Source organism: Ostrinia nubilalis, chromosome 12 (genome assembly GCF_963855985.1).
Source record: "Ostrinia nubilalis chromosome 12, ilOstNubi1.1, whole genome shotgun sequence".
Taxonomy (NCBI): Eukaryota; Metazoa; Arthropoda; class Insecta; order Lepidoptera; family Crambidae; genus Ostrinia; species Ostrinia nubilalis.
In genome coordinates this window covers 3,944,583-3,958,919 of record NC_087099.1, presented here as the reverse complement: position 1 = coordinate 3,958,919, position 14,337 = coordinate 3,944,583, and the positions used below count along the sequence as shown (strand labels likewise).

Here is a 14,337-nt window from a genome sequence, read left to right as displayed (position 1 = left end):
TTCAATTTAACAAAGGCTTTCTATGACCTTACGAATATTATGATTGTTTTTGTGTAGCAACATTATTAATTAACAATAATGTGACCAAATACAAACTTTCATGTCACCTTTATGAGTTTGGAATCTGTTACTCAGTCTTTGTAGTAGAGTTTGATTCAAACGACCTGCTGCTTAGACTTACAATAATTTATACCTGTATGTACTTATAAGAATACTGTGATGTAATACTTCAAACGATAAAATGTGAAGATAGTGTACGACAGTGAATGATCGACATTGAGAAAAATCACATGTTTCAACTCGGTTTGTTCACGTGATGATGATGATCAATAAACCAGAAGTTACTGTTGAATTTTAAAAGATTATTCATGTTTAAAAGGACCGAATAGTCAAATCAAATTGTATTCTTATTGTAAATAGTGTTAGTTGGCCCACTGCTACACGTAGAACTTACTAGAACTACGGGAAACTTAATTAAAATAAGCTTTTTAAAAGCTATTAACGATATTAATAATTTTCAGTAAAATGATCATCTCATAAAATCGCAGACACATTTTAACTTGACAATGTAAACAGCGATTGCGATCACGAATCTATTTTGTATGTTACATTGTCATCCGGCAATGATGTAACAATTTGACAATTAAATATTATGTCTCAGATAAAAATAACCCAGACGATAACTCGACAATTTAAATCAACTAGATTATCTCATAGTTGTATCGTTGTTATATCCATTTAGATTATAATTATCAGCGTAAAGAATGTGTAAATTGTTTATTTATTGATTAGATTTAACATTAGATGGATGAGAAAGTATTAGTCAGGGTAAGGCCCAGAACAGACGGTGAAACGCAACTGCAACGAAACTGCAACTGCTAGTTACTTTTGAGTTGCATCTAAGTTTCTGCCATAGCGTCCGTTGAGAGATCACACATGACGCGACCAGTTTGAAACTTTCAGTTACAGTTTCATTCATAAGAATCATCAGAAAGTTGCAGTTTCGTTGCAGTTGAGTTTCACCGTCTGTTCTGGGCCTAAGTGACCACTTTATGTACCTACTCTTCAGGGATTAATAATAATATTATGTATCACGAATTTTAACTGAAAACCCCTAATCAAAAGTGGTCTGGCGCAATTGGGTGTCCCACTCTTCTTTTCACTATATTTATTATCATTATAAGATTGTGATGGAGTTTTCGTTTTACAACATTGTTTTACAAAATAACCATTTCTTGTTTATTTATTCTGTATTACACTTTTACAGCAGTTTTACAATTGCTGGACATAAATGTTTGGAGACATTCAATTCAATTCAATTTGCCAGGGCAGAAATACTACTATACACTCATCTACAGTTTTTCAATTGGCAAATATAAACTTTTTATAAGTAGCAAGAGCATGTAGAGCTTAATTAGTACAAAGATCACAGGTTTTGAGAAAACAGTTAATGTTTTTGTCTTTTTAGGTTGAACCTGACCTAGTTACTTATCTTTAACCGTATAATTGTGGGAAGCAAATCTTCGAGGTCACAACACAATGATTCTCATACAATTGTTGAAGAAACAATAACAAAAAGTGCATATTTCATCGATAATACGCTATTCTTGTTTGCGATAGTGTTAACGTTACATACCAATTAGTGACGCAGTTGTGTTTTATTTCTAAACTTTGTATTAAATGGTTTTTAGTCACAAAAGTACCGGCTGTTCTCTGTTTAGGGCGTAAAAGAGGCAACAAGGTACATCCAAGTCTATAGCACAAGATTCACTTTAAAAAAATGAAAAATAATATTCATTGTTACTTTATAGTTGTTGTAATTCACGAAGGCGAGTGAGCTTTACATGTGTGGTGGCCCGCTCGCTACTGTCGCTACTGTTCGTTTTTCAAAAGTTTTGACAGACATTACACTAATCGTTATGTGCATGTACACGTACACACTCAAGTAAAGCTCACTCGCCTTCGTGAGTTGCAAGAACTATAACTACTGGCTAATAAGTTGCCAAGTCGCCATAGTGTTTAGGCTGATGTACCGTGTCGTCTGTATAAACTTCTCCAAAATCATTACTTAAGATATTTTTTATCTGATTGAACTAAGATTACTATCAATCTTATGTTATATGAGCACTGTCAGCAGTACAAATGTAGCAAATATTTGAATAAGCAGTGGCTTTTTACTATTATGCAACGCACTCGAAAGTCATAAACACACAGTTAACCATATTATATTATGTTTTATGCAAAGTACTTTCACTGCATTTCGCATAGTAATCCGTAGTAAGAAACACACACAAGATCTTAACAAATCAAATACGAATGCAAATCATATCAATTGCGAATCAACTTTCACCGGCGACCAAATAAATATGTGACGTATAATAAACAAGCCCCGATTAGATTTTGCACAAATTAAATAAATTAACTTGTTTTCTACGGTATCATTGTTTTAATTATAAGTTATTGTGACACGGCATACGATTGTAATTTTATTATATTATTACTATACTTGATCACACTCCACTGCGCACAGGTAAAACAACACTGATACGCGTGCTCTAAATTATCTAAGTTATCAATTGTTTTATTTTATTATCAGTACAGTCTGCGTGAAAATTTAACTTATGGCATTTCAAACACTTCAAAGTGAACTCTAACAGAACCGCTTACCACTGATTTTAGAACAGTCTAAGAAAGAATTTCTGAGCATACCGCATACCACTCACTTTAGCACATTTTAAAATTTGATAAGCACCGCTATATCACGGCAGACTGTACATTTGTACATACTTGACCGTAATCTCATATCATAAATATTGTACATGACTTATGGCATATACTTATAAAACATAGCTTAAGATGTAATGTGTATATGAATACGTAAACTACTATTTAGTTTATCAAGGTACCTTTGTGGAAACGATATAAAAAGCCGATTGTATCTATTAGAGTATTATTAGTACCATCTTGATCACGATTTCTTTTGTGAATGTTCTGTAAAGAAAATAAATACAAAATAGTCGGGGAACGTGCTTTTAGTCTGGTAATCTGGTTTGATCTTAGATTTGGTTTTATTCCTATTGAAATATTTAAGTGTAGGTATTACACTCGCATCAATGGACCGAATTGCCGAAATGTAAGAAATAAGTGTCTTTTATCACGTGAAAGGTCATAAAAGTCTAAATATTATCTATTTTAGTCCTCTGCTAAGGTTTTTTAACCACAACAGGAAAACTCTTGGCCTGCATCTCACCTCACTGAAAGTAATGTTTTGGCTGTAGGTGGAAACAAGGCTTAAGCCTGATCATATTAAGCCATTGGTTCATCGGACAAGTTTGCAGACTCTTTCTCTACTCAAGACTCTATGTATCTTTCATCGATGCTGCGCTACTGCATATTATCATCATTTCAGAACATAGACCTCCCTCAATGACTTCCATAATGCAGATGCTATGCAAGGTGTTTTTTTACCTGATCGAATCAGAGATAAGGAGATCCGTAAACGAACTAAAGTCGCTGACAAAGCCCAACGGATTAGCAAGCTGAAGTGGCAATGGGTAGGGTATATAGTACGCAGAACTGACGGCCGATGGGGCAGCAAAGTTCTAGAGTGGATGCCACGTACCGGAAAGCGCGGCGTAGGACGTCCACCCACAAGGTGGACCGACGACTTCATAAAGGTAGCAGGAAGGCGCTAGATGCAGGCCGCCACCAACCGACTACTACTACATATTATGCGCTAAGAAACTTTAAAACCAATGATTGGTTTTGATAGTAACGGTAAATTACCTACATAAAATGAATGACATTTGAACAAGATAAACTTGTCTTACTCAATGACCTTGGAACACACCTCAGTAATCTTATGACGGACTGACGGCCAGAGATTTTATGGAAAGATTTTAAGAACCTTATCTAAACAAAGACTGATAACGCAGGGGTCTACTCTGCTCAGTGAATAGCAATGTCGATTAACGTCTCTACATGTCTCTTTTACTCATGAGGGAATTTCACAGTCAGTGAAAGAGACCATTCAGAGTGGATTCTGTAATAAAACCCAACCACCTTACCTTTAATTGTCGTCATATCAACAATGTTTTTATTCTTGGCTTTCGCGGATTTAATAAAAATGTTAACAGCATTGCTGTATTTGCTGTGTTCCGGCAATTTGAGGTAAGATAGCCAGTTTCTCTGTGGTTGAGGATTCCGAGTGACCTTCGCTTCCACCTTACACGCCTGATCATCACTTTCCATCATGTGAGAAACAGGCCAATGTATAAGTAAGTAGGCAAACATCTTTCAATTGCATTTGACCGAAGAAATAGAAACTCTACTTAGGCTGAGATGCACCACCTTATTTTAACCGTAACAATAACATTAACCGGTGTTTTTTGTATGGAGTTTGACAGATTTTTAACGTTGCTCAAAGTTAGCAGTAGACAGCAGTAGTGCAGCCTTAGTTATTTGAATTTGCTCGCATTTTTCAAAGATTGATTGAAATTCATTTTTCATGAGTCAACTAGGTACCATTTCGGAAGCGTAAAATAGGTAACCTTGCCCAATTGCTGTGTCGAGATAAGACGGAAAGCAGCGCACGCGCAGCTTCGCTAGTGTTGCGGGACCATCGATACGATAGTTAACCTCGAAAAGTATTCAAGAATATCGACTCTATCGATATTTTTGCGTTCTCGATCGGACATCGGCGATATCGAACAGCTGTGAGAAAAAACCAAAAACCAAATCAAAACTATCAATTGTTTTTGACAGTGTTATTTTAGAAATCCCAATAATTTTATCGGACGTAAAACGTTATCAATAGTATTGCTCAAAATTCCTATTGATACAAATAGTTTTGTTTTTATTGTATTCGAATAGCGCGAAATAGTGTTGTTATCGATATAGTCCACTATGGATAGAGTATCGATTGTCCATCGACAAGCGGCACGGCACTACTTCGCGCAATTCGATTGGTCGCAGACACGCCAATATTGTATAATCTAGATTCTAGATCGCAGATTAAGTAACCAAATAACGATCAGATTTCTTCCTTTATTGTAGGAAAGACTAGAAAAGTAAGGAAATCGATGGGTAATCGAACACTGTTATGTTTCTTCCGATATGACGCAAGCAATAATGACTTTAGAAACATTATATTGAGATACATAATTGGATACATAAGAAGGATGTTCTTGTGTATCCGATTATGTATCTCAATAATGTACTTAGTATAACTTTTGGGTAATAAAAGTATTTTTACTTAATGTACAATGTAAAGTGTTAATTAAAAATAAAATGTTTACAAGGATTTTATAGTTCTTTCAATTCAATATTTTTAACCTTAACCTATTGAAGTCAATATTGGTAGTTTACAGTATAGAAAGAGATATTCTAAGGCTGAGTTGCACCACCTAACTTTAACAGTAACTTTAACGATAACCGGTGTGTTTTGTATGGAGTTTAACAGATTTCTGACATTTGTTAAAGTCAAAGTAAGATGGTGCAACCCAACCTTACTCACAAATTAACTTGGCTACATCTTAATAAGAGATACTTTATAATAATTAACATATAAAATACGTATGTATATCTATATGCACACATAACGTTTATATCTTCAGTCTTTAAACTCGTACACCTCAATTACATAAAATATTTTCTCTAATAAAATTCGAACCCGGAACTTTTGCAGTCCGATAAGTGAACTTCCAAGTTAGGTCAGCAAATTATTTTAATAGCTTGCATTCGGTTCCAAATAGAACATCTGTAATCTAATAATCTATGCAATGAAAGATAATAACATGGTCGGCGGTAGACCACTATAATTATAATACACCTAAATAAAACACCCACGTTTTTAGGGTTCCGTACCTCAAAAGGAAAAAACGGAACCCTTATAGGATCACTTTGTTGTCCGTCTGTCTGTCTGTCAAGACCCTTTATCTCAAGAACGCGTGGACGTATCAAGCTGAAATTCACATGAAATACTCAGGTCTATTGTCCCTTTAAGCTGTGAAAATATCAAACTTCTAAGCCAAGCCAATCAAAAGATACAGCCGATTATGTCGATATTTTCAACAAATTTTCGACACTCGCAAAGGAATCAAAACCTACAGGATACTTCTCGTAAACTCAGAATCTTGAAATTTGGCATGAAGCATTGTCATATAATGCAAATATAGGAAAAATTGCGAAAATCAAATTTTTTTTGTTATATAATATAATAAAAATATTTTAATAAAATGAAACTTACTACCTTATTTCTCACGAACGAATAAAGGTATCAAATTGAAATTTATACCAATACCTAGGTCTATTGTCCCTTTAAGCAGTGAAAAAATCAAACTTCTAAGTTAACGCGATCAAAAGATAGAGCAGTTTATACCGACACCTTAGACGAATTTCCGTCACACGCTAGGGAATCAAAACCTACAAGGTACTTCCCGTGAACTCAGAATCTTAAAATTCGGCACGAAGCAACGTTATGTAGTACAGATAAAGGAAAAATTGCGAAAATGATGAATTTGAAGTTACATAAAATATTATTTTTGCTTACATGACATAAAATATTTTTTTAATAATTATAAACTTACTACCTACCCTTTTTCACATGAACGCGTAGAGATATTAAAGTTGAAATTCATATCAAACACTTCTTAAATCTAATTGCCTCTAAACTGTGAAAGATTCTAAATCAACGCAAAAATTCAAAACGCTGAGGTAGGTACCTACCTATAATCATACCGCATATTTTGAAATTCGCCACTACTCGCAACGGAATCAAAACTTAAAGACTACTACGATATCTAGTAAGTAATTTGATTTAATACGTCATAAATTGTAAACCGCTACGTTTGTACGGCGGAACCCTCGGTGTGCTAGTCCGACTCGCACTTGGCCGGTTTTTTTTCTCTTACACTGTTTACTTGATGGTACTTTCTATTATTATATTGTGTATATGGCGGTATTATTTAACGCGAAAGAAATTTTAAAATAAAAGTTAAATTGTCTCTATAGGAAGTCTTTGGTATTTAATTGGAGTTATTGATTATTAACTTTTAAACCATTAGTGAAATAGTAAATAAGCACACTTGTTTTTTACACAATTATTTATTTGTTGATTAGGTATGTTTATGTTTTATTTATTTTAAATCAATTTTAACAAATTTTTTTAACAAGACTTTTTGACACACATTAAATTAGGTTTTGTAATACCTACCTTTTCTCCTTTATTATATTTATTTTATTCCCATATTGTATTTAAGCTGAAGTATAATGGAATAAGCATTCAGACGATTTTCAAATAGCACGTAGGTACTTTTACTCGTACCTACCAAAGTACCAACGTAAAAGACGAAAAATATGCTGTAGTACTTAATATAAACATTTTACACGTAGTAGTGAATAAGTAAACCACACTGCTAATTTTGTAGTAAGTATGTAAATTGATGGTAATTAATCGAAATAGTTAAATTAAAACTTCTATATTCGACTCTTCCAAAGTCGAAATAAAAAAACACTGGCACAATCGAAAGAATAGCTGTTTGAATAAATTGCACGAGTTGTTTATTGAAATAAGGGAAATTTGAAAGATAGTTTCTGGGCGATAAAGTTCGCAAAGAGATTGTTGTTTTGACATAGAAACTGAACGAAGCTAGTACGGTTTTAGAATACAATTTCCATATTTAAATACAAATTGTACATGTACAAATAGACAAATAAGTATGTATAAAACAAGCAACTACAACTACAACCAAAGCAATAGCGGTTGTGAAATAAAATTATTGATCACAATTATTTGTATTTTTTTCTCATTAACACCTAATTACCTAAATTAAATTTACCACAGGGGCGATTGGAATTTGGTCTTACCCACCCTTCGCCAGCCAGACGGGTTGGGGAGGCCTGCCGCGTTAAGATGCGCGTGACAAAATCTTATCAAGGATTTTAGACGATAAATGTATGGGCTTCTCGCGCAAAATCGATAAAATGGCGTGATAAATGATAAATTTTGTCTCGAGTCGATTCTACGACGCTACCTTCTTCGCCGTTCAATTAATTAAACCAAATTATTGAAAAAATAAAGTCAGTGCATTTGCAGGGAAAAAAATGAGATTTTTATATAGAATAAAAATTAATTACCTAAGTAATGAGGTATTTATATCTGCAAAAACATACATCCAAAATAAATAAAGGTTTTTTAATACAATCGTATAATGATTGTGTTATTAATGTAATTAAAAAGAAAAAATATTTAATTACGAAATCAGCAAAAAACCTAATAAATTATTTCTAATAAATGTTAACTCTAGTAACCAATTTCCTAAGTACCTACTCAAATTGAATTCGTAAAAATATTGTATAGTAAAACATTATAATTTAATTAATATTTTTTGCAGTGATTTCATTATTTCACTTGACTTTTTTCAGATCACATTATTGTGTAATTTTACACAGTCTACAGATTTATATCACTTTATTACAATTGAGTATTATTATTATAACATATTGTTTAGCTTGTTATTATTATTTCTTACATAATTACAACGGTACTGTAACAGTATTTGGTTAAATGTACATAAATAAACGCTCAGTTGTTTCCTACTCAAATTAATTTTAACTGATTGTTGTTTATTCTTTCAATTAATGTAACATACCAATACATAACATCCTATTTTATTCAATCGTTCACTTGGTATTTTGTAATATGCTGAATTTCAGGCATTTATTTAATTGTGTTATTTGGAACAATTGCAAAATTGTGAAAAACTGGTTGTTACGTATTTTTTTGTTGGTATATATTTTTTAATTATTCATATTATATCTTTTTTAAAGTAACTGACATTTTTCGCATTTAATTCTGATTTTCAGACAAAAACTCTACCTACATAATAATTGGCTATTAGACGAAAAAAAAATATTAATATGATGCAACTAATACATTGTTACAAAATTATCCGATTTCGGTATCGTGGGTCACTTACTCCACACTTCGTTAATCTTACGTTAGCAAGCTGTTATGTATTACCTGTATGTAGTAATTAAGTGACGGTCGTCCGTCTATAACGTTACGTTGCGGTACAATGCCGTTTAATCAAGATTTAAAGCTAAGCTGACCAAAGACTATGAGTTAGTGTTGCCGGTCGTTAGGCTATCGATAGAGATTGGATAAACAAAATAACAATTAAAAAGCCTATCAAAAGAGAGGCGGACTCCGTTTCGTAACCTCTATCTAGAGCAGTGGTTCCCAACCTTTTCTGGATCAGGGACCACTTTCATCGCGGCCCATGTTTTATGTCCTGCGGACCACCCGTTGTCCGTGGGACCACTGGTTGGGAACCCCTCATCTAGAGAATACAATAGATAGTAAAGGGGTCTCTTTGGCACTATTTTAAGCATAGCTTAGGTCAAAAAAATCTGGATCATAAGAGGTTTATTAGGCCAGAGTTTCAAGACACAAACATTGGCAGGCACTACCTACCTGTAATTATTTTTAAACAAATCCAAAAAGTATACTCACATGGACATCTTACTCAATTGTTTTATTTATTTTATCATTATTATCGGTTCTTTTATCGATAGCATGATATTTTCAAGGTGAATTATCGACAGTTTGGTAACACTAGACGGGTGACTGTGCCGGGCAGCGCATTGTTGCGCGGATAAACGTGGAATTACGTAGTTTAACCGTATCTTGAAGTACATGATAAACATTGAGCAAATACAATAACTATGCCTAATGCAATTAATAATTTCAGTTAGTTCAAGCATTATTATGCAAAAATGTTTCGATTTAGGCAACTGTAATTTAAAGTCTCTTATTTCGTTATTGTTTTGTTTTATTTATATTAAACTAGCTTTCCGCCCGCGGCTTCGCCCGCGTGGAATTTTGTCTGTCACAGAAAAACTTTATCGCGCGCGTCCCTGTTTCAAAAACCGGGATAAAAACTATCCTATGTTCTTTCCCGGGACTCAAACTATCTCTATGCCAAATTTCATCAAAATCGGTTGCGAGGTTTAAGCGGGAAAGCGTAACAGACAGACAGACAGACAGACAGAGTTACTTTCGCATTTATAATATTAGTTGGGATTAAATAAGCAATGCCCCGCTTATTTAATTAGATATAGACGCTGCCTGCTGCTGTCTTTCCCCAACACTATAATCCGGGCCTTTTCAAGTCGAGAGTGAATAGGCTCTTACAAGGCAGATATGTACCATCCTAGACTGCATCCCACTTAACACCAGGTGCAATTTAAAGAAACTCAAATTGTGATTCTATATTAAACTCAAAACTTTTAAAAGCTTACATTAAGCTTTATAAACTGTGGCTTGGTATTTGTCATCTTGTATTTACACCACTCATTTTCATGCTCATGCCAATATGCCATCCTTTCCACAGTCGGACAAGGAAACCTAAGCCATTGGAAAGTGACAATCATTGCAATAGGACACCATCTCCACCGGACCGTCAAGGCATCTTCGTTTTGATTGATTTTGAAAACGATCCCACTTTCTCCAAGATCGTATCTCGCAGACCGAATCGCGTTTTTGCTGAGGTTTCGTTCGGTTGAACCGCACGTGTACAAAAACAGTGTAAATACTCAGTACAGTTTGTAAATCGATTTTTTTATAAGTACTAAATTCGGCCCGCACGACGTGTATTCGTGGACCTGCCAGCTAATTCTGGACCTTATAGTAATTCACTTGTAGTTCTAATGATATGAAAACTCGTTCGAATGATATGAAAATTGTCTCGATTTTATCGTACGGTTCAGAACTGCCTAGCACAATATTTTTTTATTGGTAGGTATATTCTTTATTATTGGTAGGTACAGACTTATCATAATGCCATTTGAGATTCGAATGATTTAACAATTAAGCTCCTGAAGAAGCTGGACCTCAAAGTAAAGTTTTGTGACAGATTCAATTCCGCTATTATATCGGTATTTTACGTAAAGTTAGGTAAGACTTAGCTCTACATGCAGCAAACACGAAATCTAATTAAAACAAACAATACGCTAAGCCGTTGGTTAAATTTCAATTGAACCAAGTTGGCTGTGTTAAGAAATCTATTGATGTTATTTTCAAATACATTTTACCATAGGTACCTTCTTGGGCTGAGTTGCCCACCTAACTTTGACCGTAACTATAACGATAAACGGTGCTTTTTGTAGGGAGTTTGACAGATTTCTGGCGTTTGTTAAAGTTAAAGTAAGATGGTGCACCGCGCCTCAGTCTTTTTAACTTTAATTTCGTGAAATATTTGGACGTGACTTTAACCAATTTTTTGTAGACTGTTACTTAAGTTTCTTAACATGAACAGATGATTATTCGCAAACAGGTTATTGGTATTTGTAGCATTTACTACGAATGTCATACATCAAGAAGAGACATTGAGTGAAACAGGATTCCGTTTGAAGTGGAACACTTTGGGAACAAGATCTGAATCATTTTATCCTTCGTGTCAAGATTATTGTGTTACTGACACTGATATTTCGAAAATTACTTCGATAATGTTGGATCTGTTTATCCATTTTACTCGTCTGTTTATAAAAAAAACAAGAGAATGTATAGTCAGTATCTCATAACAGTCACAGTGGTAGTTAGTACCCTTATGAGAATTGATGTTTGAGTTTGACTAATGCCCGTTTTCACCATCAACCCCTATTTTTTAAGTGACCCCAACAGGAATTTTGTCTTCAAATAGGTCACTTAAAAATTAGGGATTGATTTTGAATTTGCCTTTTATAAAATCTAGGCTATTATGCAACTGGTCTAGATTTAATGAAATAGAAGTCATTATTCCTTAGTTACAACGAAAAGTGTACAATAATGTAGACTTAGAGACTTGGAACAGCCAACGATTTAGATATTTAACAAACGAGTATAAAATAGTTTAAAATGTTTTATCGTACCTATACCTCGAAGGAACACAACTATAGCAGACTTATATAAAATTATATTTATATATTTTCAAAGCATCGTATAAAAATTACGCAGCAACTGAACTTGGATAGATAAATTTCGTCGATCGGCAAAAAAGAAAACAATGCGTTCTAGACTGTAAATTAGATTCGTCACGCACGTAAGAATTGTAGCTGTATTGCTACTGCACTATTACTGAAACTGAATATAAATATATCGGTTTGTTTGTAAATAAATACCTTTTTAAAGATCATGACAAACACTTATATGTGACTAGCGGCCGCCCGCGACTTCGTACGCGTGGACCCCGTTTTGCCTCCTTAGGGGTTGAATTTTGCAAAATCCCGTCTTAGTGAGCACCTACGTTCTGAAAGGACCCCCTATGCAACATTTGAGACTCCTAGTACTTGAATTTTTTGAGATATCGTGATGAGTGAGAGAGTCAGTGACCTTTCGCTTTTATAAATGTAGAGGCGTACAAATATTAAACGAGCGTTAAACACTTGTTAATCGTAAATGTCTAACACGTCTAATCTTAAACACGTGTTTAACCTCTGTTTAAGTTTCAAGTTTCATTTTCAGGTGACTTTATGAAGACTTTTGGATCTAGTCCGATTCTGAAGAATTATTTATTTTCATCAAAAACGACAAAGGTTTTGACAATTGGGCATTTGAATATTAAGAATTAGCTAGTCTATCTTTCATGGGAATATGAGCGAAGACGCTGGAAAAGGCTAGTTATAGACATAATGACTCAATCTGTCGGCACATTATTCACGCTTCAAGATCATTGTAGGTAATTTATGCGACTGTTTAATGGGTACTTCCATGCTTTATAGAATAGATTATAGCTAGTTTCTCTGTGGGCGAGGATTCCAGGTGAAGCTCGCTTCCACCTTCGACCTGATCATCACTTTCCAAGTTGAACGCAAGACAAAACTTGACCTTCACTGATTGGGTGTTTTATTGGCGGTTAAGCTGTAGATCCTGACTACACAGGAGTTGCAACGGTGGGACGAGTGGTGGGAATAGTCCCTTAAGTCAAAAGTTTTTTCTTTGTGGATAAAATTAATAATCATACGAACTTTTACATACTAGGTTATTTAGTTTTTAGATTGCCACAAAACAGCCGGTTACAAACGTTACTTTACCTCAAAAGCTTACAAGTTTACAGTTACAAAAACAAAACGCGAGACTATTAACCCCAAACGCATTCACTTAACTATAAAGGCCGCCGCACAACGTTCACTGCGTTTCACTGCGCTTCCCTCTGCGTTTGACACGTCAATTATCCGCTGCTCGGTGCATATTTCATTATTTTGTGTTGCAGTCAATCTGATCAGTGATTGGATTTGCACTGGTGGGGTTAGCTCATTAAGTATATACAGGTTTTTGGTTTTAGTAAACAGTCTGGGTCATATTTTTGAAATTTTTCGTAGATATATCAAAATTATGTGTTATAAGTATAACTTTATGAAATTGCATAAGTTCTTGAAATAAAAAAACAATTAAGGGCGACTCTACCTACAAATTAATAACTTTCGATAAATTTTTTTTATTTATCTCTATAATATACAATAAACCATTATGCATCGCCTACTCTATTTTTCCTTAGCCGAATCACAGAATAATAATTGCCCGAATGTTAAATTATGAGAAAATGTCAAAATTGTGTCATAAAGTTTGCCTTTTGTACCCATGTTTAATGTCCAAATACTTACGTTCTAAATACTTAAATAAAAAATGTTATTAGAGTATCTCTTAGCGACTCCAATTTTGGATAGCATAATAATAAAGGCGCATAATAGTATTCAATTCACATAAAGCCGCCGCAAGACCGCAAATGCAAAGGTACAAAAGCCTCATTCCACACTGCTGCTGACGTACCAATTATTTGAGTCCAGTGCACTCTCCATTAAAGATACACGATAATTTAACATCTTAATTGGGTAACCTATTCAATTATTAGCTAACAATTGTTTTGTATTAATTTATCATAGTAACTTTACAAGAGCATAGGTGTAGTACATCAGTGGGCTGAGTGTAAAAATGTAGTATGAAAATTTTAGTTTTTGAACGTTTCCCGCTAGGGGCGCTGTACAATCCGTCATACATTTAATGTCATTTTTTGACGCGCTCACTAGTGAGTGCGTTTGATTTAAACTCACACTAGACCCTTAGTTCTTTGCCAGATTCGATTCCCGCACAGTAATATAATATGTATATGTGTGCATTAACATAATATTTTTATTGGTCTGGGTGTTTTCTATTTATTATGTACGGATTTACAAAAAAAATATCCGTTGTCTAGTATCTATAGTGTACAAGCTTTGCTTAGTTTAGCACTAGAGGCGCAGTGTAAAATATCCAAGGATATTTATTTATTTAGATATGACCAGTCCACTGCCACTTTAACT

At 34.2% G+C, this 14,337-nt stretch overlaps 1 protein-coding gene across 4 annotated transcripts in view; it reads right to left on the bottom strand.

The window, feature by feature from the left end:
- The window catches only part of LOC135076820 (uncharacterized), a 41,845-nt gene that overhangs the window by 14,237 nt on the left and 13,271 nt on the right, over nt 1–14,337 (bottom strand). The window contains exon 1 of one of the 4 annotated variants that reach the window (XM_063971269.1): nt 2,507–2,536. The exons of 1 other annotated variant lie outside the window; for it this stretch is intronic. The gene's annotated coding sequence lies outside the window, so the exon portion shown is untranslated. 2 more of the 4 variants (XM_063971270.1, XM_063971268.1) reach the window with 2 other exon arrangements.